The sequence below is a fragment of the Phaenicophaeus curvirostris genome, chromosome 36 (assembly GCF_032191515.1).
Source record: "Phaenicophaeus curvirostris isolate KB17595 chromosome 36, BPBGC_Pcur_1.0, whole genome shotgun sequence".
NCBI lineage: Eukaryota > Metazoa > Chordata > Aves > Cuculiformes > Cuculidae > Phaenicophaeus > Phaenicophaeus curvirostris.
In genome coordinates, this window is record NC_091427.1 from 2,332,963 (window position 1) to 2,360,485 (window position 27,523).

The following is a 27,523-nucleotide window of genomic DNA, read 5'->3' on the forward strand; positions in this document are numbered from 1 at the left end:
GTCAGACAAGGGCAAATAGGGGCGGAAAAGGGCAAAGAGGGGCGGACAAGTGCAAAGAGGGGCGGACAAGTGCAAAGAGGGGTGGAGTAGGGCAAAGAGGGGCGGAGAAGGGCAAAGAGGGGCGGACAAGGGGAAAGAGGGGTGGACAAGGGAACAGAGGGGCGGACAAGCGCAAAGAGGGGCGGACAAGTGCGGGGAATACGGGACAAGGGCAAAGAGGGGCGGACAATGGCAAAGAGGGGCGGACAATGGCAAAGAGGGGCGGACAAGCGCAAAGAGCGGCGGACAAGCGCAAAGAGAGGCTGACAATGCAAAGAGGGGCGGACAAGTGCAAAGAGGGGCGGAAAATTGCGGAGAATACGGGACAAGGACAAAGAGAGGCGGACAAGGGCAAAGAGGGGCGGATCAGGGCAAAGAGGGCCGGATCAGGGCAAAGAGGGGCGGACCAGGGCGGAGAAGACGGTACAAGGGCAAAGAGGGTCGGACAAGGGCAAAGAGGGTCGGAAAAGGGCAAAAAGTGTCGGACAAGAGCAAATAGGGGCGGACATGTGCGTAGAACATGGGACAAAGGCAAAGAGGGGCGGACAAGGGCACAGAGGGTCGGACAAGTGCAAAGAGGGGCGGACAAGTGCAAAGAGAGGCTGACAATGGCAAAGAGGGGCGGACAAGTGCAAAGAGGGGCGGACAGGTGCGGAGAATACGGGACAAGTGAAAAGAGGGGCGGACAATTGCAAGGAGGGGCGGATCAGGGCAAAGAGGGGCGGACCAGGGCAAAGAGGGGCGGACCAGGGCGGAGATTACCGGACAAGGGCAAAGAGGGTCGGACAAGGGCAAAGAGGGTCGGACAAGGGCAAAAAGTGTCGGACAAGGGCAAAGAGGATAGGGCAAGAGCAAAGAGGGGAAGATAAGTGTAAAGAGGGGCGGACAAGGGAAAAGAGGGACGGAAAAGGGCAAAGAGGTGCGGTCAAGGGCAAAGAGGGTCGAAAAAGGGCAAAGAGGTGCGGATAAGTGGAAAGAGGGTTGGACAAGTGCGGAGAATACGGGACAAGGGCAAAGAGGTTCGGACAACGGCAAAGAGGGTCAGAAAAGGGCAAAGAGAGGCGGAAAAGGGCAAAGAGGGGCGGCAAAGGGCAAAGAGGGTCGGACAAGTGCAAAGAGGGGCAGACAAGGACAAAGAGGGGCGGAGAAATGCGGAGAATACGGGACAAGGGCAAAGAGGTGTGGACAAGGACAAAGAGGGGCGGACAAGGGCAGAGAGGGGCGGACTAGGGCAAAGAGGGGCGGACAAGGGCGGAGAATATGGGACAAGTGCAAAAGGGGCGGACAAGGCAAACAGGGGCAGACAAGGGCAAAGACGTGCGGAGAAGGGCGGAGAATAGAGGACAAGAGCAAAGAGGGGCGGAGAAGTTCGGGGAATAAGGGACAAGGGCAAAAAGGGGTGGACAAGGGCAAAGAGGGGCGGACAAGGGCAAAGAGGGGCGGACAAGGGCAAAGAGGGGCGGACAAAGGCGGAGAATACGGAACACGAGAAAAGGGGGATGGACAAGGGCAAAGAGGGGCGGACAAGGGCAAAGAGCGGCGGACAAGGGCAAAGAGGGGCGGACAAGTGTGGAGAATACGGAACAAGTGCAAAGAGGGGCGAAAAAGGGCAAAGAGGGGCTGACAAGGGCAAAGAGGGGCAGAGAAGTGTGGAGAATATTGGACAAGGGCAAAGAGAGTCGGAGAATTTCAAAGAGGGACGGAAAAAGGCATAGAGGTGCGGACAAGACCAAAGAGGGGCGGACAAGGACAAAGAGGGGCGGACAAGAGCGGAGAATATGGGACAAGGGCAAATAGGTGTGGAAAAGGGCAAAGAGGGGCGCACAAGGTATAAGAGGGGCAGAAAAGGGCAGAAAACACGGGAGAAGTGCAAAGAGGGGCGGACAAGGGCAGAGAATACGGGACAAGGGCAAAGAGAGTCGGAGAATTTCAAAGAGGGACGGAAAAAGGCATAGAGGTGCGGACAAGACCAAAGAGGGGCGGACAAGGGCAAAAAGGGGTGGACAAGGGAAAGAGGGACGGACAAAGGCAAAGAGGGTCGGAGAAGGGCAAGGAGGGGCGGACAAGGGCAAAGAGGGTCGGACAAGTACGGAGAGTACGGGACATAGGGAAAGAGAGGCGGACTAGAGCAAAGAGGGGCGGACAAGTGCAAAGAGGTCGGACAAGGGCAAATAGGGGAGGACAAGTGCAGAGAATAGGGGACAAGGGCCAAGATTGATGGAGAATCGTAAAGAGGGGGGGAAAAGGGAAAATAGGGGCAGACAAGGGCACAGAGGTGCGGACAAGTGCAAAGAGGGACGGACAAGTGCAAACAGAGGCTGAGAAGTGCAAAGAGGGGCGGACAAGTGCAAAGAGGGGCTGACAAGGGCAAAGAGGGGCGGACAAGTGCAGAGAATACGGAACAAGGGCAAAGAGGGGCAGACAAGGGCAAAAGGGGGCGGACAAGCGCAAAGAGGGATGGAGAAGTGCAGAGAATAAGGGACAATGGGAAAGAGGGGCAGACAAGTGCGGAGAATACGGGACAAGGGCAAAGAGGGTCGGACAAGGGCAAAGAGGGGCGGACAAGGGCAAAGAGGGGTGGACAAGGGCAAAGAGGGTCGCACAAGTGCAAATAGGGACGGAGAAGTGCGGAGAATAAGGGACAAGAGCAAAGAGGGTCGGAGAAGTGCGGAGAATAGGGGACCAAGGGCAAAGAGGGGCGGACAAGTGCCAAGAGGGTCAGACAAGGGCAAAGAGGGGCGGACAAGTGTGGAGAATACGGGACAAGGGCAAAGAGGGGCGGACAAGGGCAAAGAGGGGCGGACAAGGGCAAAGAGGGGCGGACAAGGGCAAAGAGGGGCGGACAAGAGCAAAGAGGCGCGGAGAAGTTCGGAGATTATGGGACAAGGGCAAAGAGGGGTGGACAAGGGTAAAGAGGGGCGGACAAGGGCAAAGAGCGGCGGAGAAATGTGGAGAATATGGGACAAGGGCAAATAGGGGCGGATAAGGGCAAAGAGGGGCGGACAAGGGCAAATAGGGGTGGACAAGGGCAAAGAGGGGTGGAGAATTTCGGAGAATACGGGACAAGGGCAAAGAGGGTCGGAGAAGGGCAAAGCGGGTCAGACAAGGGTAAAGAGGTGTGGAGAAATTCGGAGAATATGGGACAAGAGCAAAGAGGAGCGGACAAGGGTGGAGAATATGGGACAAGGGCAAAGAGGGGCGGATAAGAGGAAACAGGTGCGGACAAGGGCAAAGAGGGGCGGACAAAGGCAACGAGGGGCGGACAAAGGCAGAGATGGGCGGACAAGTACGGAGAATAGGGGATAAGGGCAAGGATAGATGGACAAGGGCAAAGAGGGGCGGACAAGGGCAAAGAGGGGTGGACAAGGGCACAGAGGGGCTGACAAGCGCAAAGAGGGGCGGACAAGTGCAAATAGAGGCTGACAACGGCAAAGACGGGCGGACAAGTGCAAAGATGGTCGGACAAGTGCAGAGAATACGGGACAAGTGCAAAGAGGGTCGGACAAGGGCAAAGATAGGCGGACAAGTGCGGAGAATAAGGGACAATGGCAAAGAGGGGCGGACAAGGGCAAAGAGGGGCGGACAAGGGCAAAGAGGGGCGGACAAGGGCAGAGAATACGGGACAAGGGCAAAGATGGTCGGACAAGGGCAAAGAGAGTCGGAGAAGGGCAAAGGGGGTCGGACAAGGGCAAAATGGTACGACCAAGAGCAAAGAGGGGCGGACAAGTGCAAAGAGGGGCGGATAAGGTCAAAGAGGGGCGGACAAGGGCAAAGAGGGACGGACAAGGGCAAAGAGGGGCCGAGAAGGGCAAAGAGGGGCGGACAAGGGCGGAGAATAAGGGACAAGGGCAAAGAGGGGCGGACAAGGGCAAAGAGGGGCGGATAAGGGCAAAGAGGGGCGGATAAGGGCAAGGAGGGGCGGACAAGAGCAAAGATGGGCGGACAAGGGCAAAGAAATGCGAACAATTGCGGAGAATATGGGACAAGGGCCAATAGGCGCGGACAAGGGCCAGTAGGGGCGGACAAGGGCAAAGAGTGGCGGACAAGTGCGGAGAACACGGGACAAGTGCAAAGAGGGGCGGACAATAGCAAAGAGGGGTGGACAAGGGCAAAGGGGTCGGACAAGGGCCAAGAGAGGCGGACAAGGGCAAAGAGGGGCAGAAAATGGCAGAAAACACGGGATAAGTGCAAAGAGGGGCGGACAAGGGCGGAGAATACGGGACAAGGGCAAAGAGGGGTGGACAAGGGTAAAAAGGGGCGGACAAGGGCAAAGAGGGACAGACAAAAGCAAAGAGGGACGGACAAGGGCAAAGAGGGGCCAAGAAGGGCAAAGAGGGGCGGACAAGGGCGGAGAATAAGGGACAAGGGCAAAGAGGGGCGGAAAAGGGCAAAGAGGGGCGGATAAGGGCAAAGAGGGGCGGACAAGAGCAAAGAGGGTCGGACAAGGGCAAGGAGGGGCGGACAAGTTCAAAGAGGGTCAGACAAGTGCGGAGAGTATGGGACAAAGGGAAAGAGAGGCGGACAAGGGCAAAGAGGGGCGGACAAGGGCAAAGAGGGTAGGACAATTGCGGAGAATAGGGGACAAGGGCAAAGATTGATGAACACGGGCAAAGAGGGGCGGACAAGGGCAAATAGGGGCAGACAAGGGCACAGAGGGGCGGACAAGGGCAAAGAGGGGTGGACAAGGGCAAAAAGAGGCTGACAATTGCAAAGAGGGGTGGACAAGGGCAAAGAGGGGCGGACAAGTGCGGAGAATACGGGACAAGTGCCAAGAGGGGCGGACAAGAGCAAAGAGGGGTGGAGAAGGGCAAAGAGGGGCGGAGAAGTGCAGAGAATACGGGACAAGGGCAAAGAGGGGCAGACAAGTGCGGAGAATACGGGACAAGCGCAAAGAGGGGCGGACAAGGGCAAAGAGGGGTGGACAAGGGAAAAGAGGGGGGGACAAGGGAAAAGAGGGACGGAGAAGAACGGAGAATACGGGACAAGAGCAAAGAGGTTCGGAGAAGTGCGGAGAATATGGGACAAAGTCAGAAGAGTCAGACAAGGGCAAAGAGGGGTGGAAAAGTGCAAAGAGGGGCGGACAAGGGCGGAGAATACGGGACTAGGTTAAAGAGTTGTGGACAAGGGCAAAGAGGGGCGGACAAGGGCAAGGAGAGGTGTACTAGTTCGGAGAATATGGGACAAGTGCAAAGAGGGATGGATAAATGTTAAGAAGGGCGGACAAGTGCAAAGAGGGGCGGACAAGGGCAAAGAGCCTCGGACAAGAGCGGACAATACGGGACAAGGGCAAGGAGGGACGGAAAAGGTCAAAGAGTGTCGGACAAGGGCAAAGACGGGCGGACAAGTACGGAGATTAGGGGACAAGGTCAAAGAGGGGCGTACAAATGCTGAGAATATGGGACAAGGGCAAACATGGGCGGACAAGTGCGGAGAATACGTAACAATGCCAATGAGGGGCGGACAAGGGCAAAAAGGGGCGGACAGGGCAAAGAGGGGCGGACAAGGGCAAAGAGGGGCGGACAAGTGCAGAGAATACGGGACAAGGGCAAAGATGGGCGGAGAAGTGCAAAGAAGGGTGGACAAGTGCAAAGAGGGTCGGAGATGGGAAAAGACGGGCGGACAAGGGTAAAGAGGGGCGGACAAGGGCAAAGAGGGGCGAATCAGGGCAAAGAGGGCCGGATCAGGGCAAAGAGGGGCGGACCAGGGCGGAGAATAAGGTACAAGGGCACAGAGGGCCGGACAAGCGCAAAGAGGGGCGGACAAGTGCAAAGACAGACTGACAATGGCAAAGAGGGGCGGACAAGTGCAAAGAGGGGCGGACAAGTGCAAAGAGGGGCGGACAAGGGCAAAGAGGGGCGGACAAGGGCAAAGAGGGGCGGAAAATTGCGGAGAATACAGGACAAATGCAAAGAGGGGCGGACAAGGGCAAGGAGGGGCGGATCAGGGCAAAGAGGGGCGGACCAGGGCAAAGAGGGGCGGACCAGTGCGGAGATTACCGGACAAGTGCAAAGAGGGTCGGACAAGGGCAAAGAGGGTAGGACAAGAGCAAAGAGGAGAGGACAAGAGCAAAGAGGGGAAGATAAGTGCAAAGAGGAGCGGACAAGGGAAAAGAGGGACGGAAAAGGGCAAAGAGGGGCGGAAAAGGGCAAAGAGGGTCGGAAAAGGGCAAAGAGGTGCGGTCAAGGGTAAAGAGGGGCGGACAAGGGCAAAGAGGGGCAGACAAGGGCAAAGAGGGGCAGACAAGGGCAAAGAGGGGCAGACAAGTGCGGAGAATACGGGACAAGGGCAAAGAGGGGCGGACAACGGCAAAGAGGGTCAGACAAGGGCAAAGAGGCGCGGAAAAGGGCAAAGAGGGGCGGAGAAGTGCAAAGAGGTTCGGACAAGCGCAAAGAGGTTCGGACAAGTGCAAAGAGGGGCGGACAAAGGCAAAGAGGGGCGGACAAAGGCAAAGAGGGGCGGACAAAGGCAAAGAGGGGCGGACAAGGACAAAGAGGGGCGGAGAAATGCGGAGAATACGGGACAAGGGCAAAGAGGTGTGGACAAGGACAAAGAGGGGCGGACAAGGGCAGAGAGGGGTGGACTGGGGCAAAGAGGGGCGGACAAGTGCGGAGAATAGGGGACAAGGGCAAAGATTGATGAACAAGGGCAAAGAGGGGTGGATAAGGGCAAAGAGGGGCGGACAAGGGGAAAGAGGGGCAGACAAGGGCAAAGAGGGGCAGACAAGTGCGGAGAATACGGGACAAGGGCAAAGAGGGGCGGACAAGGACAAAGAGGGGTGGACAAGGGCAAAGAGGGGCAGAGAAGGGCAAAGAGGTGCGAAGGAGTGCTTAGAAAACGGGACAAGGGCAAAGAGAGGCGGAGAAGAGCAAAGAGGGGCGGACAAGGGCAAAGAGGGGTGGACAAGGTTAAAGAGGGGTGGACAAGGTTAAAGAGGGGCGGACAAGAGCAAAGAGGGGCGGAGAAGTGCGGAGAATACGGGATAAGGGCAAAGAGGGTCGGACAAGGGCAAAGAGGGACGGAGAAGGGCAAAGAGTGGCGGACAAGTGCAAAGAGGGTGGGACAAGGGCAAAGAGGGGCGGAAAAGTGCAGAAAACACGGGAATAGGGCAAACATGGGTGGACAAGGGCGGAGAATAAGGGACAAGGGCAAAGAGGGGTGGACAAGGGCAAAAAGGGGCGGACAAGGGCAAAGAGGGATGGACAAAGGCAAAGAGGGTCGGACAAGGGCAAAGAGGGTCGGACAAGGGCAAAGAGGGTCGGACAAATGCGGAAAGTACGGGACAACCGGAAAGAGAGGCGGACAAGGGCAAAGAGGGGCGGACAAGGGCAAAGAGGGGCAGACAAGAGCACAGAGGTTCCGACAAGTGCAAAGTGGGGCGGACAATTGGAAAGAGAGGCTGACAAGGGCAAAGAGGGGCGGACAACTGCAAAGAGGGTCGTACAATTGCGGAGAATACGGGACAAGTGCAAAGAGGGGCGGACAAGGGGAAACAGGTTTGGAAAAGGGCAAAGAGGGGCGGAGAAGTGCGGAGAATATGGGACAAAGTCAAAAATAGGTGGACAATGGCAAAGAGGGGCGGAAAAGTTCAAAGAGGGGCGGAAAAGGGCAAAGAGGGGCCGACAAGTGTAAAGTGGGGCGGACAAGGGCAAAGAAGGGCAGACAAGTGCAGAGAATATGGGAGAAGGACAAAGAGGGGCGGATAAGGGCAAATATGGGAGGACAAAGGCAAAGAGGGGCGGCCAAAGGCAAAGAGGTGGACAAGTTCAAAGAGAGGCGGACAAGGGCAAAGAAGGGCGGACAAGGGCAAAGAGGGGCAGACAAGGGGAAAGAGTGTCAGGCAAGGGCGGAGAATACGGGACAAGGGTAAAGAGGGGTGTACAAGGGCAAAGAGGGGCGGACAAGCGCAAAGAGGGGCGGAAAATTGTGGAGAATTAGGGACAAGTGCCAAGAGGGGCGTACAAGGGCAAAAAGGGTCGGACAAGTGCAAAGAGGGGCGGACAAGTGCGGAGAACACGGGACAAGGGCAAAGAGGGGCGGAGAATGGCAAAGAGGGGCGGACAAGGGCAAAGAGGTGCAGATAAGGGCAAACAGGGGCGGACAAGTGCAAAGAGATTCGGACAAGGGCAAAGAGGGGCGGACAAGGGCAAAGTGGGGTAGACAAGTGCAGAAAACACGGGACAAGTGCAAAGAGGGGCGGACAAGGGCAAAGAGGGGCGGACAAGGGCAAAGAGGGGCGGACAAATGCAAAGAGGGGCGGACAAATGCAAAGAGGGGCGGACAAATGCAAAGAGGGGCGGACAAATGCAAAGAGGGGCGGACAAAGGCAAAGAGGGTCAGACAAGGGCAAAGAGGGGCGGATAAGGGCAAAGAGAGGCGGACAAGGGCAAAGAGGGGCGGACAAGGTCAAAGAGGGGCAGACAATTGCAAAGAGGGGCGGAGAAGTGCGGAGAATATGGGACAAATTCAAAAATAGGTGGACAATGGCAAAGAGGGGCGGACAAGGGCAAAGAGGGGCGGAAAAGTTCAAAGAGGGGCGGAAAATGGCAAAGAAGGGCGGACAAGTGCTGAGAATATGGGAGAAGGGCAAAGAGGGGCGGACAAGGGCAAATATGGGCGGACAAAGGCAAAGAGGGGCGGTCAAAGGCAAAGAGGTGGACAAGTTCAAAGAGGGGCGGACAAGGGCAAAGAGGGTCAGACAAGGGGAAAGAGTTTCAGGCAAGGGCGGAGAATACGGGACAAGGGTAAAGAGGGGTGGACAAGGGCAAAGAGGGGCGGACAAGCGCAAATTGGGGCGGACAAGCGCAAAGAGGGGCGGACAAGTGTGGAGAATTAGGGACAAGGGCAAAGAGGGGCGGACAAGGGCAAAGAGCGGCGGACAAGGGCAAAGAGGTGCGGACAAGGGCAAAGAGGGGCGGAGAAGTGCGGAGAATATGGGACAATGGCAAAGAGGGGCGGACAAGAGCAAAGAGATTCGGACAAGGGCAAAGAGGGGCGGAGAAGTGCAGAGAATACGGGACAAGGGAAAGAGGGGCGGACAACGGAAAAGAGGGGCGGACAATGGCAAAGAGGGCCGGACAAAGCAAAGAGGGGCGGACAAGTGAAAGGAGGAGCGGACAAGGGTAAAGAGGGTCGGACAAGTGCGGAGAATACGGGATAAGGGCAAAGAGGGGTGGACAAGGGCAAAGAGGGGCGGACAAGGGAAAGAAGGGCAGACAAGTGCGGAGAACAGGGGACAAATGTAAAGATTGATGGACAAGGGCAAAGAGGGGCGGACAAGGGCAAAGAGGGGCGGACAAGTTCAAAGAGGACCAGACAAGGGCAAAGAGTGCCGACAATTGCAAATAGGGGCGGACAAGTTTGGAGAATTCGGGACAAGGGCAAAGAGGGGCGGACAAGGGCAAAGAGTGGCAGACAAGGGTAAAGAGAGGCAGACAATTGCGGAGAATACGGGAGAAGGGCAAAGAGTGGCGGACAAGGGCAAAGAGGGGCAGACCAGGGCAAAGAGGGGCGGACAAGTGCCTAGAATATGGGACAAGGGCAAAGAGGGGCGGACAAAGGAAAATAGGGGCGGACAAGGGTAATGAGGGGTGGACAAGGGCCAAGAGGGGCAGACAAGAGCAAAGAGGGGCGAAGAAGTGCTGAGAACACGGGACAAGGACAAAGAGGGGCGGAGAAGGGCAAAGAGGGGCGGACAAGGGCAAAGAGGGGTGGACAAGGTTAAAGAGGGGCGGACAAGTGCAAAGAGGGGTGGACAAGTGCAAAGAGGGGCGGGCAAGGGCAAAGAGGGGCGGACAAGGGCAAAGAGGGGCGGAAAAGGGCAAAGAGGGGTGGACAAGGGCAAAGAGGTGCAGACAAGGGCAAAGAGGGACGCACAAGTGCGGAGAATACGGGACAAGTGCAAAGAGAGGCAGACAAGGGCAAAGAGGGGCGCAGAAGTGCGGAGAATACGGGACAAGGGCTAACTGGTTCGGACAAGGGCAAAGAGGGACAGACAAGGGCAAAGAGGGACAGACAAGGTCAAAGACGGGCCGAGAAGGGCAAAGAGGGGCGGACAAGGGCGGAGAATACCGGACAAGGGCAAAGAGGGGCGGACAATGGCAAAGAGGGGCGGACAAGTGCGGAGAATACGGGACAAGGGCAAAGAGGGGCAGACAAGTGTGGGGAATACGGGAAAAGGGCAAAGAGGGGCGGAGAAGGGCAAAGAGGGGTGGACAAAGCAAAGAGTGTCGCACAATTGCAAATAGGGACGGAGAAGAACAGAGAATGCGGGGCAAGGGCAAAGAGAGGCGGACAAGGCAAAGAGGGGCGGACAAGGGCAAAGAGGTGCGGACAAGGGCAAAGAGAGGCGGAGAAGTGCGGAGAATATGGGACAAGGGCAAAGAGTGGCGGGCAAGGGCAAACAGGGTTTGACAAGCGCAAAGAGGGTCGAACAATGGAAAAGAGGGGCGGACAAGTGCTGAGAAAACGGGACAAGGGCAAAGAGGGGCGGACAATGGCAAAGAGGGACAGACAAGTGCAAAATGGGCGGAGAAGTGCGGAGAATAGGGGACAAGGGCAAAGAGGGGTGGACAAGGGCAAAGAGGGGCAGAGAAGGGCAAAGAGTGGCGAAGGAGTGTTTAGAAGACGGGACAAGGGCAAAGAGAGGCGGAGAAGGGCAAAGAGGGGCGGACAAGGGCAAAGAGGGGCGGAGAAGGGCAAAGAGGGGTTGACAAGGGCAAAGAGGGGCGGACAAGAGCAAAGAGGGGCGGACAAGAGCAAAGAGGGGCGGAGAAGTGCGGAGAATACGGGATAAGGGCAAAGAGGGCCGGACAAGTGCAAAGAGGGGCGGAGAAGGGCAAAGAGTGGCGGACAAGTGCAAAGAGGGTGGGACAAGGGCAAAGAGGGGCGGAAAATTGCAGAAAACACGGGAAAAGGGCAAACAGGGGCGGACAAGGGCGGAGAATAAGGGACAAGGGCAAAGAGGGGTGGACAAGGGCAAAAAGGGGCGGAGAAAGGCAAAGCGGGACGGACAAAGGCAAAGAGGGGCGGACAAGGGCAAGGAGGGTCGGACAAGGTCAAAGAGGGTCGGACAAGTGCGGAAAGTACGGGACAACGGGAAAGAGAGGCGGACAAGGGCAAAGAGGGGCAGACAATGGCAAAGAGGGGAGGACAAGTGCGGAGAATAGGGGACAAAGGCAAAGATTAATGGAGAATGGCAAAGAGGGGCGGACAAGGGCAAATAGAGGCAGACAAGAGCACAGAGTTTCGGACAAGTGCAAAGAGGGGCGGACAAGTGGAAAGAGAGGCTGACAAGGGCAAAGAGGGGCGGACAACTGCAAAGAGGGTCGTACAATTGCGGAGAATACGGGACAAGGGCAAAGAGGGGCGGACAAGTGCAAAGAGGGGCGGAGAAGGGCAAAGAGGGGCGGACAAGGGGAAAGAGGGTCGGACAAGTGCGGAGAATACAGGACAAGAGAAAAGAGGGGTGGACAAGGGCAAAGAGGGGCGGACAAGGGCAAAGAGGGTCGCACAAGTGCAAATAGGGACGGAGAAGAGCGGAGAATACGGGACAAGAGCAAAGAGGGTAGGAGAATTGCGGAGAATATGGGACAAAGGGAAAGAGGGGCGGACAAGGGCAAAGAGGGACGGACAACTGCGGAGTATATGGGACAAGAGCAAATAGGTGTTGAGAAGTGCAGAGAATACGGGACAAGGGCAAAGAGGGGCGGACAAGGGCAAAGAGGGGCGGACAAGGGCAAAGAGGGGCGGACAAGCGCAAAGAGGGGTGGACAAGCGCAAAGAGGGGCGGACAAGTGTGGAGAATTAGGGACAAGGGCAAAGAGGGGCGGACAAGGGCAAAGAGGGGCGGACAAGGGCAAAGTGGGGTAGACAAGTGCAGAAAACACGGGACAAGGGCAAAGAGGGGCGGACAAGGGCAAAGAGGGGCGGACAAATGCAAAGAGGGGCGGACAAATGCAAAGAGGGGCGGACAAGGGCAAAGAGGGGCAGACAAGATCAAAGAGGGGCGGATAAGGGCAAAGAGAGGCGGACAAGGGCAAAGAGGGGCGGACAAGGGCAAAGAGGGGCAGACAATTGCAAAGAGGGGCAGACAATTGCAAAGAGGGGCGGAGAAGTGCGGAGAATATGGGACAAATTCAAAAATAGGTGGACAATGGCAAAGAGGGGCGGACAAGGGCAAAGAGGGGCGGAAAAGTTCAAAGAGGAGCGGAAAAGGGCAAAGAGGGACCGACAAGTGTAAAGTGGGGCGGACAAGGGCAAAGAAGGGCGGACAAGTGCTGAGAATATGGGAGAAGGGCAAAGAGGGGCGGACAAGGGCAAATATGGGCGGACAAAGGCAAAGAGGGGCGGTCAAAGGCAAAGAGGTGGACAAGTTCAAAGAGGGGCGGACAAGGGCAAAGAAGGGCGGACAAGGGCAAAGAGGGGCAGACAAGGGGAAAGAGTGTCAGGCAAGGGCGGAGAATACGGGACAAGGGTAAAGAGGGGTGGACAAGGACAAAGAGGGGCGGACAAGCGCAAAGAGGGGCGGACAAGTGTGGAGAATTAGGGACAAGTGCCAAGAGGGGCGGACAAGAGCAAAGAGGGGTGGAGAAGGGCAAAGAGGGGCGGAGAAGTGCAGAGAATACGGGACAAGGGCAAAGAGGGGCAGACAAGTGCAGAGAATACGGGACAAGCGCAAAGAGGGGCGGACAAGGGCAAAGAGGGGTGGACAAGGGAAAAGAGGGGGGGACAAGGGAAAAGAGGGACGGAGAAGAACGGAGAATACGGGACAAGAGCAAAGAGGTTCGGAGAAGTGCGGAGAATATGGGACAAAGTCAGAAGAGTCAGACAAGGGCAAAGAGGGGCGGAAAAGTGCAAAGAGGGGCGGACAAGGGCGGAGAATACGGGACTAGGGTAAAGAGTTGTGGACAAGGGCAAAGAGGGGCGGACAAGGGCAAGGAGAGGTGTACTAGTTCGGAGAATATGGGACAAGTGCAAAGAGGGATGGATAAAGGTTAAGAAGGGCGGACAAGTGCAAAGAGGGGCGGACAAGGGCAAAGAGCCTCGGACAAGAGCGGAGAATACGGGACAAGGGCAAGGAGGGGCGGAAAAGGTCAAAGAGTGTCGGACAAGGGCAAAGACGGGCGGACAAGTACGGAGATTAGGGGACAAGGTCAAAGAGGGGCGTACAAATGCTGAGAATATGGGACAAGGGCAAACATGGGCGGACAAGTGCGGAGAATACGTAACAATGCCAATGAGGGGCGGACAAGGGCAAAAAGGGGCGGACAGGGCAAAGAGGGGCGGACAAGGGCAAAGAGGGGCGGACAAGTGCAGAGAATACGGGACAAGGGCAAAGATGGGCGGAGAAGTGCAAAGAAGGGTGGACAAGTGCAAAGAGGGTCGGAGATGGGAAAAGACGGGCGGACAAGGGTAAAGAGGGGCGGACAAGGGCAAAGAGGGGCGAATCAGGGCAAAGAGGGCCGGATCAGGGCAAAGAGGGGCGGACCAGGGCGGAGAATACGGTACAAGGGCACAGAGGGGCGGACAAGCGCAAAGAGGGGCGGACAAGTGCAAAGACAGACTGACAATGGCAAAGAGGGGCGGACAAGTGCAAAGAGGGGCGGACAAGTGCAAAGAGGGGCGGAAAATTGCGGAGAATACGGGACAAATGCAAAGAGGGGCGGACAAGGGCAAGGAGGGGCGGACAAGGGCAAGGAGGGGCGGACCAGGGCAAAGAGGGGCGGACCAGGGCAAAGAGGGGCGGACCAGTGCGGAGATTACCGGACAAGTGCAAAGAGGAGAGGACAAGAGCAAAGAGGAGAGGACAAGAGCAAAGAGGGGAAGATAAGTGCAAAGAGGAGCGGACAAGGGAAAAGAGGGACGGAAAAGGGCAAAGAGGGGCGGAAAAGGGCAAAGAGGGTCGGAAAAGGGCAAAGAGGTGCGGTCAAGGGTAAAGAGGGGCGGACAAGGGCAAAGAGGGGCAGACAAGGGCAAAGAGGGGCAGACAAGGGCAAAGAGGGGCAGACAAGTGCGGAGAATACGGGACAAGGGCAAAGAGGGTCGGACAACGGCAAAGAGGGTCAGACAAGGGCAAAGAGGCGCGGAAAAGGGCAAAGAGGGGCGGAGAAGTGCAAAGAGGTTCGGACAAGTGCAAAGAGGGGCGGACAAAGGCAAAGAGGGGCGGACAAAGGCAAAGAGGGGCGGACAAGGACAAAGAGGGGCGGAGAAATGCGGAGAATACGGGACAAGGGCAAAGAGGTTTGGACAAGGACAAAGAGGGGCGGACAAGGGCAGAGAGGGGCGGACTAGGGCAAAGAGGGGCGGACAAGTGCGGAGAATAGGGGACAAGGGCAAAGATTGATGAACAAGGGCAAAGAGGGGCGGATAAGCGCAAAGAGGGGCGGACAAGGGGAAAGAGGGGCAGACAAGGGCAAAGAGGGGCAGACAAGTGCGGAGAATACGGGACAAGGGCAAAGAGGGGCGGACAAGGACAAAGAGGGGTGGACAAGGGCAAAGAGGGGCAGAGAAGGGCAAAGAGGGGCGAAGGAGTGCTTAGAAGACGGGACAAGGGCAAAGAGAGGCGGAGAAGAGCAAAGAGGGGCGGACAAGGGCAAAGAGGGGTGGACAAGGTTAAAGAGGGGTGGACAAGGTTAAAGAGGGGCGGACAAGAGCAAAGAGGGGCGGAGAAGTGCGGAGAATACGGGATAAGGGCAAAGAGGGTCGGACAAGGGCAAAGAGGGACGGAGAAGGGCAAAGAGTGGCGGACAAGTGCAAAGAGGGTGGGACAAGGGCAAAGAGGGGCGGAAAAGTGCAGAAAACACGGGAAAAGGACAAACAGGGGTGGACAAGGGCGGAGAATAAGGGACAAGGGCAAGGAGGGGCGGAAAAGGTCAAAGAGTGTCGGACAAGGGCAAAGACGGGCGGACAAGTACGGAGATTAGGGGACAAGGTCAAAGAGGGGCGTACAAATGCTGAGAATATGGGACAAGGGCAAACATGGGCGGACAAGTGCGGAGAATACGTAACAATGCCAATGAGGGGCGGACAAGGGCAAAAAGGGGCGGACAGGGCAAAGAGGGGCGGACAAGGGCAAAGAGGGGCGGACAAGTGCAGAGAATACGGGACAAGGGCAAAGATGGGCGGAGAAGTGCAAAGAAGGGTGGACAAGTGCAAAGAGGGTCGGAGATGGGAAAAGACGGGCGGACAAGGGTAAAGAGGGGCGGACAAGGGCAAAGAGGGGCGAATCAGGGCAAAGAGGGCCGGATCAGGGCAAAGAGGGGCGGACCAGGGCGGAGAATACGGTACAAGGGCACAGAGGGGCGGACAAGCACAAAGAGGGGCGGACAAGTGCAAAGACAGACTGACAATGGCAAAGAGGGGCGGACAAGTGCAAAGAGGGGCGGAAAATTGCGGAGAATACGGGACAAATGCAAAGAGGGGCGGACAAGGGCAAGGAGGGGCGGATCAGGGCAAAGAGGGGCGGACCAGGGCAAAGAGGGGAGGACCAGTGCGGAGATTACCGGACAAGTGCAAAGAGGGTCGGACAAGGGCAAAGAGGGTAGGACAAGAGCAAAGAGGAGAGGACAAGAGCAAAGAGGGGAAGATAAGTGCAAAGAGGAGCGGACAAGGGAAAAGAGGGACGGAAAAGGGCAAAGAGGGGCGGAAAAGGGCAAAGAGGGTCGGAAAAGGGCAAAGAGGTGCGGTCAAGGGTAAAGAGGGGCGGACAAGGGCAAAGAGGGGCAGACAAGGGCAAAGAGGGGCAGACAAGGGCAAAGAGGGGCAGACAAGTGCGGAGAATACGGGACAAGGGCAAAGAGGGTCGGACAACGGCAAAGAGGGTCAGACAAGGGCAAAGAGGCGCGGAAAAGGGCAAAGAGGGGCGGAGAAGTGCAAAGAGGTTCGGACAAGTGCAAAGAGGGGCGGACAAAGGCAAAGAGGGGCGGACAAAGGCAAAGAGGGGCGGACAAAGGCAAAGAGGGGCGGACAAGGACAAAGAGGGGCGGAGAAATGCGGAGAATACGGGACAAGGGCAAAGAGGTTTGGACAAGGACAAAGAGGGGCGGACAAGGGCAGAGAGGGGCGGACTAGGGCAAAGAGGGGCGGACAAGTGCGGAGAATAGGGGACAAGGGCAAAGATTGATGAACAAGGGCAAAGAGGGGCGGATAAGGGCAAAGAGGGGCGGACAAGGGGAAAGAGGGGCAGACAAGGGCAAAGAGGGGCAGACAAGTGCGGAGAATACGGGACAAGGGCAAAGAGGGGCGGACAAGGACAAAGAGGGGTGGACAAGGGCAAAGAGGGGCAGAGAAGGGCAAAGAGGGGCGAAGGAGTGCTTAGAAGACGGGACAAGGGCAAAGAGAGGCGGAGAAGAGCAAAGAGGGGCGGACAAGGGCAAAGAGGGGTGGACAAGGTTAAAGAGGGGCGGACAAGAGCAAAGAGGGGCGGAGAAGTGCGGAGAATACGGGATAAGGGCAAAGAGGGTCGGACAAGGGCAAAGAGGGACGGAGAAGGGCAAAGAGTGGCGGACAAGTGCAAAGAGGGTGGGACAAGGGCAAAGAGGGGCGGAAATGTGCAGAAAACACGGGAAAAGGGCAAACAGGGGTGGACAAGGGCGGAGAATAAGGGACAAGGGCAAAGAGGGTTGGACAAGGGCAAAAAGGGGCGGACAAGGGCAAAGAGGGATGGACAAAGGCAAAGAGGGTCGGACAAGGGCAAAGAGGGTCGGACAAGGGCAAAGAGGGTCGGACAAATGCGGAAAGTACGGGACAACGGGAAAGAGAGGCGGACAAGGGCAAAGAGGGGCGGACAAGGGCAAAGAGGGGCAGACAAGAGCACAGAGGTTCCGACAAGTGCAAAGTGGGGCGGACAATTGGAAAGAGAGGCTGACAAGGGCAAAGAGGGGCGGACAACTGCAAAGAGGGTCGTACAATTGCGGAGAATACGGGACAAGTGCAAAGAGGGGCGGACAAGTGCAAAGAGGGGTGGACAAGTGCAAAGAGGGGCAGAGAAGGGCAAAGAGGGGCGAAGGAGTGCTTAGAAGACGGGACAAGGGCAAAGAGAGGGGGAGAAGGGCAAAGAGGGGCGGACAAGGGCAAAGAGGGGTGGACAAGGGCAAAGAGGGGCGGACAAGAGCAAAGAGGGTCGGAGAAGTGCGGAGAATACGGGATAAGGGCAAAGAGGGTCGGACAAGTGCAAAGAGGGGCGGAGAAGGGCAAGGAGTGGCGGACAAGTGCAAAGAGGGTGGGACAAGGGCAAAGAGGGGCGGAAAATTGCAGAAAACACGGGAAAAAGGCAAACAGGGGTGGACAAGGGCGGAGAATAAGGGACAAGGGCAAAGAGGGGTGGACAAGGGCAAAAAGGGGCGGACAATGGCAAAGCGGGACGGACAAAGGCAAAGAGGGTCGGACAAGGGCAAGGAGGGTCGGACAAGGTCAAAGAGGGTCGGACAAGTGCGGAAAGTATGGGACAACGGGAAAGAGAGGCGGACAAGGGCAAAGAGGGGCAGACAATGGCAAAGAGGGGAGGACAAGTGCGGAGAATAGGGGACAAAGGCAAAGATTAATGGAGAAGGGCAAAGAGGGGCGGACAAGGGCAAATAGAGGCAGACAAGAGCACAGAGGTTCGGACAAGTGCAAAGAGGGGCGGACAAGTGGAAAGAGAGGCTGACAAGGGCAAAGAGGGACGGACAACTGCAAAGAGGGTCGTACAATTGCGGAGAATACGGGACAAGGGCAAAGAGGGGCGGACAAGTGCAAAGAGGGGCGGAGAAGGGCAAAGAGGGGCGGACAAGGGGAAAGAGGGTCGGACAAGTGCGGAGAATACAGGACAAGAGAAAAGAGGGGCGGACAAGGGCAAAGAGGGGCGGACAAGGGCAAAGAGGGTCGCACAAGTGCAAATAGGGACGGAGAAGAGCGGAGAATACGGGACAAGAGCAAAGAGGGTAGGAGAAGTGCGGAGAATATGGGACAAAGGCAAAGAGGGGCGGACAAGGGCAAAGAGGGACGGACAACTGCGGAGTATATGGGACAAGGGCAAATAGGTGTTGAGAAGTACAGAGAATACGGGACAAGGGCAAAGAGGGGCGCACAAGGGCAAAGAGGGGCGGACAAGCGCAAAGAGGGGCGGACAAGTGTGGAGAATTAGGGACAAGTGCAAAGAGGGGCGGACAAGGGCAAAGAGGGGCGGACAAGGGCAAAGTGGGGTAGACAAGTGCAGAAAACACGGGACAAGGGCAAAGAGAGGCGGACAAGGGCAAAGAGGGGAGGACAAGGGCAAAGAGGGGCGGAAGAGTTCAAAGAGGGGTGGAAAAGGTCAAAGAGGGGCCGACAAGTGTAAAGTGGGGCGGACAAGGGCAAAGAAGGGCGGACAAGTGCGGAGAATATGGGAGAAGGGGAAAGAGGGGCGGACAAGGGCAAAGAAGGGCGGACAAGGGCAAAGAGGGGCAGACAAGGGGAAAGAGTGTCAGGCAAGGGCGGAGAATACGGGACAAGGGTAAAGAGGGGTGGACAAGGGCAAAGAGGGGCGGACAAGCGCAAAGAGGGGCGGACAAGTGTGGAGAATTAGGGACAAGTGCCAAGAGGGGCGGACAAGAGCAAAGAGGGGTGGAGAAGGGCAAAGAGGGGCGGAGAAGTGCAGAGAATACGGGACAAGGGCAAAGAGGGGCAGACAAGTGCGGAGAATACGGGACAAGCGCAAAGAGGGGCGGACAAGGGCAAAGAGGGGTGGACAAGGGAAAAGAGGGGGGGACAAGGGAAAAGAGGGACGGAGAAGAACGGAGAATACGGGACAAGAGCAAAGAGGTTCGGAGAAGTGCGGAGAATATGGGACAAAGTCAGAAGAGTCAGACAAGGGCAAAGAGGGGCGGAAAAGTGCAAAGAGGGGCGGACAAGGGCGGAGAATACGGGACTAGGGTAAAGAGTTGTGGACAAGGGCAAAGAGGGGCGGACAAGGGCAAGGAGAGGTGTACTAGTTCGGAGAATATGGGACAAGTGCAAAGAGGGATGGATAAAGGTTAAGAAGGGCGGACAAGTGCAAAGAGGGGCGGACAAGGGCAAAGAGCCTCGGACAAGAGCGGAGAATACGGGACAAGGGCAAGGAGGGGCGGAAAAGGTCAAAGAGTGTCGGACAAGGGCAAAGACGGGCGGACAAGTACGGAGATTAGGGGACAAGGTCAAAGAGGGGCGTACAAATGCTGAGAATATGGGACAAGGGCAAACATGGGCGGACAAGTGCGGAGAATACGTAACAATGCCAATGAGGGGCGGACAAGGGCAAAAAGGGGCGGACAGGGCAAAGAGGGGCGGACAAGGGCAAAGAGGGGCGGACAAGTGCAGAGAATACGGGACAAGGGCAAAGATGGGCGGAGAAGTGCAAAGAAGGGTGGACAAGTGCAAAGAGGGTCGGAGATGGGAAAAGACGGGCGGACAAGGGTAAAGAGGGGCGGACAAGGGCAAAGAGGGGCGAATCAGGGCAAAGAGGGCCGGATCAGGGCAAAGAGGGGCGGACCAGGGCGGAGAATACGGTACAAGGGCACAGAGGGGCGGACAAGCGCAAAGAGGGGCGGACAAGTGCAAAGACAGACTGACAATGGCAAAGAGGGGCGGACAAGTGCAAAGAGGGGCGGACAAGTGCAAAGAGGGGCGGAAAATAGCGGAGAATACGGGACAAATGCAAAGAGGGGCGGACAAGGGCAAGGAGGGGCGGATCAGGGCAAAGAGGGGCGGACCAGGGCAAAGAGGGGCGGACCAGTGCGGAGATTACCGGACAAGTGCAAAGAGGGTCGGACAAGGGCAAAGAGGAGAGGACAAGAGCAAAGAGGAGAGGACAAGAGCAAAGAGGGGAAGATAATTGCAAAGAGGAGCGGACAAGGGAAAAGAGGGACGGAAAAGGGCAAAGAGGGGCGGAAAAGGGCAAAGAGGGTCGGAAAAGGGCAAAGAGGTGCGGTCAAGGGTAAAGAGGGGCGGACAAGGGCAAAGAGGGGCAGACAAGGGCAAAGAGGGGCAGACAAGTGCGGAGAATACGGGACAAGGGCAAAGAGGGTCGGACAACGGCAAAGAGGGTCAGACAAGGGCAAAGAGGCGCGGAAAAGGGCAAAGAGGGGCGGAGAAGTGCAAAGAGGTTCGGACAAGTGCAAAGAGGGGCGGACAAAGGCAAAGAGGGGCGGACAAAGGCAAAGAGGGGCGGAAAAGGACAAAGAGGGGCGGACAAGGACAAAGAGGGGCGGAGAAATGTGGAGAATACGGGACAAGGGCAAAGAGGTGTGGACAAGGACAAAGAGGGGCGGACAAGGGCAGAGAGGGGCGGACAAGGGCAAAGAGGGTCGCACAAGTGCAAATAGGGACGGAGAAGAGCGGAGAATACGGGACAAGAGCAAAGAGGGTAGGAGAAGTGCGGAGAATATGGGACAAAGGCAAAGAGGGACGGACAAGGGCAAAGAGGGACGGACAACTGCGGAGTATATGGGACAAGGGCAAATAGGTGTTGAGAAGTACAGAGAATACGGGACAAGGGCAAAGAGGGGCGCACAAGGGCAAAGAGGGGCGGACAAGTGCAAAGAGGGGCGGACAAGTGTGGAGAATTAGGGACAAGTGCAAAGAGGGGCGGACCTTGGCAAAGAGGGGTGGACAAGGGCAAAGTGGGTTAGACAAGTGCAGAAAACACGGGACAAGGGCAAAGAGAGGCGGACAAGGGCAAAGAAGGGAGGACAAGGGCAAAGAGGGGCGGAATAGTTCAAAGAGGGGCGGAAAAGGTCAAAGAGGGGCCGACAAGTGTAAAGTGGGGCGGACAAAGGCAAAGAAGGGCGGACAAGTGCGGAGAATATGGGAGAAGGGGAAAGAGGGGCGGACAAGGGCAAATATGGGCGGACAAAGGCAAAGAGTGGCGGTCAAAGGCAAAGAGGTGGACAAGTTCAAAGAGGGGCGGACAAGGGCAAAGAAGGGCGGACAAGGGCAAAGAGGGGCAGACAAGGGGAAAGAGTGTCAGGCAAGGGCGGAGAATACGGGACAAGGGTAAAGAGGGGTGGACAAGGGCAAAGAGGGGCAGACAAGCGCAAAGAGGGGCGGACAAGTGTGGAGAATTAGGGACAAGTGCCAAGAGGGGCGTACAAGGGCAAAAAGGGGCGTACAAGGGCAAAAAGGGTCGGACAAGTGCAAAGAGGAGCAGACAATGCGGAGAATACGGGACAAGGGCAAAGAGGGGCGGACAAGGGCAAAGAGGGGCGGACAAGGGCAAAGAGGGGCGGATAAGGGCAAAGAGGGGCGGACAAGAGCAAAGAGATTCAGACAAGGGCATAGAGGGGCGGAGAAGTGCAGAGAATACGGGACAAGGGAAAGAGGGGCGGACAACGGAAAGGAGGGGCGGACAATGGCAAAGAGGGCCGGACAAAGCAAAGAGGGGTGGACAAGTGAAAGGAGGAGCGGACAAGGGAAAAGAGGGTCGGACAAGTGCGGAGAATACGGGACAAGGGCAAAGAGGGTTGGACAACGGCAAAGAGGGTCAGACAAGGGCAAAGAGGGGCGGAAAAGGGCAAAGAGGGGCGGACAAGTGCAAAGAGGGTCGGACAAGTGCAAAGAGGGGCGGACAAGAGCAAAGAGGGGCGGAGAAGTGCAAAGAGGGGCGGAGAAGGGCAAAGAGGGGCGGACAAGCGCAAAGAGCGGCGGAGAAGCGCAAAGAGCGGCGGACAAGTGCAAAGAGAGGCTGACAATGCAAAGAGGGGCGGACAAGTGCAAAGAGGGGCGGAAAAGTGCGGAGAATACGGGACAAGGACAAAGAGAGGCGGACAAGGGCAAAGAGGGGCGGATCAGGGCAAAGTGGGGCGGATCAGGGCGAAGTGGGGCGGACCAGGGCGGAGAATACGGTACAAGGGCAAAGAGGGTCGGACAAGGGCAAAGAGGGTCGGACAAGGGCAAAGAGGGGCGGTCAAAGGCAAAGAGGTGGACAAGTTCAAAGAGGGGCGGACAAAGGCAAAGAAGGGCGGACAAGGGCAAAGAGGGGCAGACAAGGGGAAAGAGTGTCAGGCAAGGGCGGAGAATACGGGACAAGGGTAAAGAGGGGTGGACAAGGGCAAAGAGGGGCGGACAAGCGCAAAGAGGGGCGGACAAGTGTGGAGAATTAGGGACAAGTGCCAAGAGGGGCGTACAAGTGCAAAGAGGGTCGGACAAGTGCCAAGAGGGGCGGACAATGCGGAGAATACGGGACAAGGGCAAAGAGGGGCGGACAAGGGCAAAGAGGGGCGGATAAGGGCAAAGAGGTGCAGATAAGGGCAAAGAGGGGCGGACAAGAGCAAAGAGATTCAGACAAGGGCATAGAGGGGCGGAGAAGTGCAGAGAATACGGGACAAGGGAAAGAGGGGCGGACAACGGAAAAGAGGAACGGACAAGGGAAAAGAGGGTCGGACAAGTGCGGAGAATACGGGACAAGGGCAAAGAGGGTTGGACAACGGCAAAGAGGGTCAGACAAGGGCAAAGAGGGGCGGAAAAGGGCAAAGAGGGTCGGACAAGTGCAAAGAGGGGCGGACAAGAGCAAAGAGGGGCGGAGAAGTGCAAAGAGGGGCGGAGAAGGGCAAAGAGGGGCGGACAAGCGCAAAGAGCGGCGGACAAGCGCAAAGAGCGGCGGACAAGTGCAAAGAGAGGCTGACAATGCAAAGAGGTGCGGACAAGTGCAAAGAGGGGCGGACAAGTGCGGAGAATACGGGACAAGGACAAAGAGAGGCGGACAAGGGCAAAGAGGGGCGGATCAGGGCAAAGTGGGGCGGACCAGGGCGGAGAATACGGTACAAGGGCAAAGAGGGCCGGACAAGGGCAAAGAGGGTCGGACAAGGGCAAAGAGGGTCGGACAAGGGCAAAAAGTGTCGGACAAGAGCAAAGAGGGGCGGACATGTGCGGAGAACACGGGACAAAGGCAAAGAGGGGCGGACAAGGGCACAGAGGGGCGGACAAGCGCAAAGAGGGGCGGACAAGTGCAAAGAGAGGCTGACAATGGCAAAGAGGGGCGTACCAGGGCAAAGAGGGGCGGACCAGGGCGGAGATTACCGGACAAGGGCAAAGAGGGTCGGACAAGGGCAAAGAGGGTCGGACAAGGGCAAAGAGGGTCGGACAAGGGCAAAGAGGATAGGACAAGAGCAAAGAGGGGAAGATAAGTGCAAAGAGGGGCGGACAAGGGAAAAGAGGGACGGAAAAGGGCAAAGCGGGGTGGAAAAGTGCAAAGAGGGTCGGAAAAGGGCAAAGAGGTGCGGTCAAGGGCAAAGAGGGTCGAAAAAGGGCAAAGAGGTGCGGATAAGTGGAAAGAGGGTTGGACAAGTGCGGAGAATACGGGACAAGGGCAAAGAGGGTCGGACAACGGCAAAGAGGGTCAGACAAGGGCAAAGAGGGGCGGAAAAGGGCAAAGAGGGGCGGACAAGTTCAAAGAGGGGCGGACAAGGGCAAAGAGGGACCAACTAGTGTAAAGTGGGGCGGAGAAGGGCAAAGAGGGGCGGACAAGGGCAAAGAGGGGCGGACAAGTGCGGAGAATACCGGACAAGTTCAAAGAGGGGGGGGACAATTGCAAAGACGGGCGGAGAAGGGCAAAGACAGGCGGAGAAGGGCAAAGAGGGGCGGACAAGGACAAAGAAGTGCGGTGAAGGGCAAAGAAGTGCGGTCAAGGGCAAAGAGGGTCGGAGAAGAGCAAAGAGGGGCAGACAAGTGCGGACAATATTGGACAAGGGCAAAGAGGTGCAGAGAAGTGTAAAGAGGGGCGGACAAGGGCAAAGAGTGGCACACAAGGGCAAAGAGGGGTGCACAAGGACAAAGAGGGGCAGACAAGTGCAGAAAAAACGGGACAAGGGGAAACAGGTTTGGAAAAGGGCAAAGAGGGGTGGAGAAGTGTAAAGAAGGGCGGAAAATTGCGGAGAATACGGGACAAGGGCAAAGAGGTGTGGACAAGGGCAAAGAGGGGCGGACAATGGCGGAGAATACGGGACAAGAGCAAAGAGGGGCGGAGAAGGGCAAATAGGGTCGGACAAGTGCAAAGAGGGGCGGAGAAGTGTGGAGAATGCGGGGCAAGGGCAAAGATTGGCGGACAAGGCAAAGAGGGGCGGACAAGGGCAAAGAGGTGCGGACAAGGGCAAAGAGAGGCGGACAAGCGCAAAGAGGGGCGGACAAGCGCAAAGAGGGGCGGACAAGTGTGGAGAATTAGGAACAAGGGCAAAGAGGGGCGGACAAGGGCAAAGAGGGGCGGACAAGGGCAAAGTGGGGTAGACAAGTGCAGAAAACACGGGACAAGGGCAAAGAGGGGTGGAAAAGGGCAAAGAGGGGCGGACAAATGCAAAGAGGGGCGGACAAATGCAAAGAGGGACGGACAAGGGCATAGAGGGGCAGACAAGAGCAAAGAGGGGCGGATAAGGGCAAAGAGAGGCGGACAAGGGCAAAGAGGGGCGGACAAGGTCAAAGAGGGGCAGACAATTGCAAAGAGGGGCAGACAATTGCAAAGAGGGGCGGAGAAGTGCGGAGAATATGGGACAAATTCAAAAATAGGTGGACAATGGCAAAGAGGGGCGGACAAGGGCAAAGAGGGGCGGAAAAGTTCAAAGAGGGGCGGAAAAGGGCAAAGAGGGGCCGACAAGTGTAAAGTGGGGCGGACAAGGGCAAAGAAGGGCGGACAAGTGCTGAGAATATGGGAGAAGGGCAAAGAGGGGCGGACAAGGGCAAATATGGGCGGACAAAGGCAAAGAGGGGCGGTCAAAGGCAAAGAGGTGGACAAGTTCAAAGAGGGGCGGACAAGGGCAAAGAGGGTCAGACAAGGGGAAAGAGTTTCAGGCAAGGGCGGAGAATACGGGACAAGGGTAAAGAGGGGTGGACAAGGGCAAAGAGGGGCGGACAAGCGCAAAGAGGGGCGGACAAGCGCAAAGAGGGGCGGACAAGCGCAAAGAGGGGCGGACAAGTGTGGAGAATTAGGGACAACTGCCAAGAGGGGCGTACAAGTGCAAAGAGGGTCGGACAAGTGCCAAGAGGGGCGGACAATGCGGAGAATACGGGACAAGGGCAAAGAGGGGCGGACAAGGGCAAAGAGGGGCGGATAAGGGCAAAGAGGTGCAGATAAGGGCAAAGAGGGGCGGACAAGAGCAAAGAGATTCAGACAAGGGCATAGAGGGGCGGAGAAGTGCAGAGAATACGGGACAAGGGAAAGAGGGGCGGACAACGGAAAAGAGGGGCGGACAATGGCAAAGAGGGCCGGACAAAGCAAAGAGGGGTGGACAAGTGAAAGGAGGAGCGGACAAGGGAAAAGAGGGTCGGACAAGTGCGGAGAATACGGGACAAGGGCAAAGAGGGTTGGACAACGGCAAAGAGGGTCAGACAAGGGCAAAGAGGGGCGGAAAAGGGCAAAGAGGGGCTGACAAGTGCAAAGAGGGTCGGACAAGTGCAAAGAGGGGCGGACAAGAGCAAAGAGGGGCGGAGAAGTGCAAAGAGGGGCGGAGAAGGGCAAAGAGGGGCGGACAAGCGCAAAGAGCGGCGGACAAGCGCAAAGAGCGGCGGACAAGTGCAAAGAGAGGCTGACAATGCAAAGAGGGGCGGACAAGTGCAAAGAGGGGCGGAAAAGTGCGGAGAATACGGGACAAGGACAAAGTGAGGCGGACAAGGGCCAAAGAGGGGCGGATCAGGGCAAAGTGGGGCGGACCAGGGCGGAGAATACGGTACAAGGGCAAAGAGGGTCGGACAAGGGCAAAGAGGGTCGGACAAGGGCAAAGAGGGTCGGACAAGGGCAAAGAGGGGCGGACATGTGCGGAGAACACGGGACAAAGGCAAAGAGGGGCGGACAAGGGCACAGAGGGGCGGACAAGCGCAAAGAGGGGCGGACAAGTGCAAAGAGAGGCTGACAATGGCAAAGAGGGGCGGACAAGTGCAAAGAGGGGCGGACAGGTGCAGAGAATACGGGACAAGTGAAAAGAGGGGCGGACAATTGCAAGGAGGGGCGGATCAGGGCAAAGAGGGGCGGACCAGGGCAAAGAGGGGCGGACCAGGGCGGAGATTACCGGACAAGGGCATAGAGGGTCGGACAAGGGCAAAGAGGGTCGGACAAGGGCAAAAAGTGTCGGACAAGAGCAAAGAGGATAGGACAAGAGCAAAGAGGGGAAGATAAGTGCAAAGAGGGGCGGACAAGGGAAAAGAGGGACGGAAAAGGGCAAAGAGGGGTGGAAAAGTGCAAAGAGGGTCGGAAAAGGGCAAAGAGGTGCGGTCAAGGGCAAAGAGGGTCGAAAAAGGGCAAAGAGGTGCGGATAAGTGGAAAGAGGGTTGGACAAGTGCGGAGAATACGGGACAAGGGCAAAGAGGGTCGGACAACGGCAAAGAGGGTCAGACAAGGGCAAAGAGGGGCGGAAAAGGGCAAAGAGGGGCGGACAAGTTCAAAGAGGGGCGGACAAGGGCAAAGAGGGACCAACTAGTGTAAAGTGGGGCGGAGAAGGGCAAAGAGGGGCGGACAAGGGCAAAGAGGGGCGGACAAGTGCGGAGAATACCAGACAAGTTCAAAGAGGGGCGGACAATTGCAAAGACGGGCGGAGAAGGGCAAAGACAGGCGGAGAAGGGCAAAGAGGGGCGGACAAGGGCAAAGAAGTGCGGTGAAGGGCAAAGAAGTGCGGTCAAGGGCAAAGAGGGTCGGAGAAGAGCAAAGAGGGGCAGAAAAGTGCGGACAATATTGGACAAGGGCAAAGAGGTGCAGAGAAGTGTAAAGAGGGGCGGACAAGGGCAAAGAGTGGCACACAAGGGCAAAGAGGGGTGCACAAGGACAAAGAGGGGCAGACAAGTGCAGAAAAAACGGGACAAGGGGAAACAGGTTTGGAAAAGGGCAAAGAGGGGTGGAGAAGTGTAAAGAAGGGCGGAAAATTGCGGAGAATACGGGACAAGGGCAAAGAGGTGTGGACAAGGGCAAAGAGGGGCGGACAATGGCGGAGAATACGGGACAAGAGCAAAGAGGGGCGGAGAAGGGCAAATAGGGTCGGACAAGTGCAAAGAGGGGCGGAGAAGTGTGGAGAATGCGGGGCAAGGGCAAAGAGAGGCGGACAAGGCAAAGAGGGGCGGACAAGGGCAAAGAGGTGCGGACAAGGGCAAAGAGAGGCGGACAAGGGCAAAGAGGGGCGGACAAGCGCAAAGAGGGGCGGAGAAGTGTGGAGAATTAGGAACAAGGGCAAAGAGGGGCGGACAAGGGCAAAGAGGGGCGGACAAGGGCAAAGAGGGGCGGACAAGTGCAGAAAACACAGGACAAGGGCAAAGAGGGGCGGACAAGGGCAAAGAGGGGCGGACAAATGCAAAGGGGGCGGACAAATGCAAAGAGTGGCGGACAAGGGCATAGAGGGGCAGACAAGAGCAAAGAGGGGCGGATAAGGGCAAAGAGAGGCGGACAAGGGCAAAGAGGGGCGGACAAGGTCAAAGAGGGGCAGACAATTGCAAAGAGGGGCAGACAATTGCAAAGAGGGGCGGAGAAGTGCGGAGAATATGGGACAAATTCAAAAATAGGTGGACAAAGGCAAAGAGGGGCGGA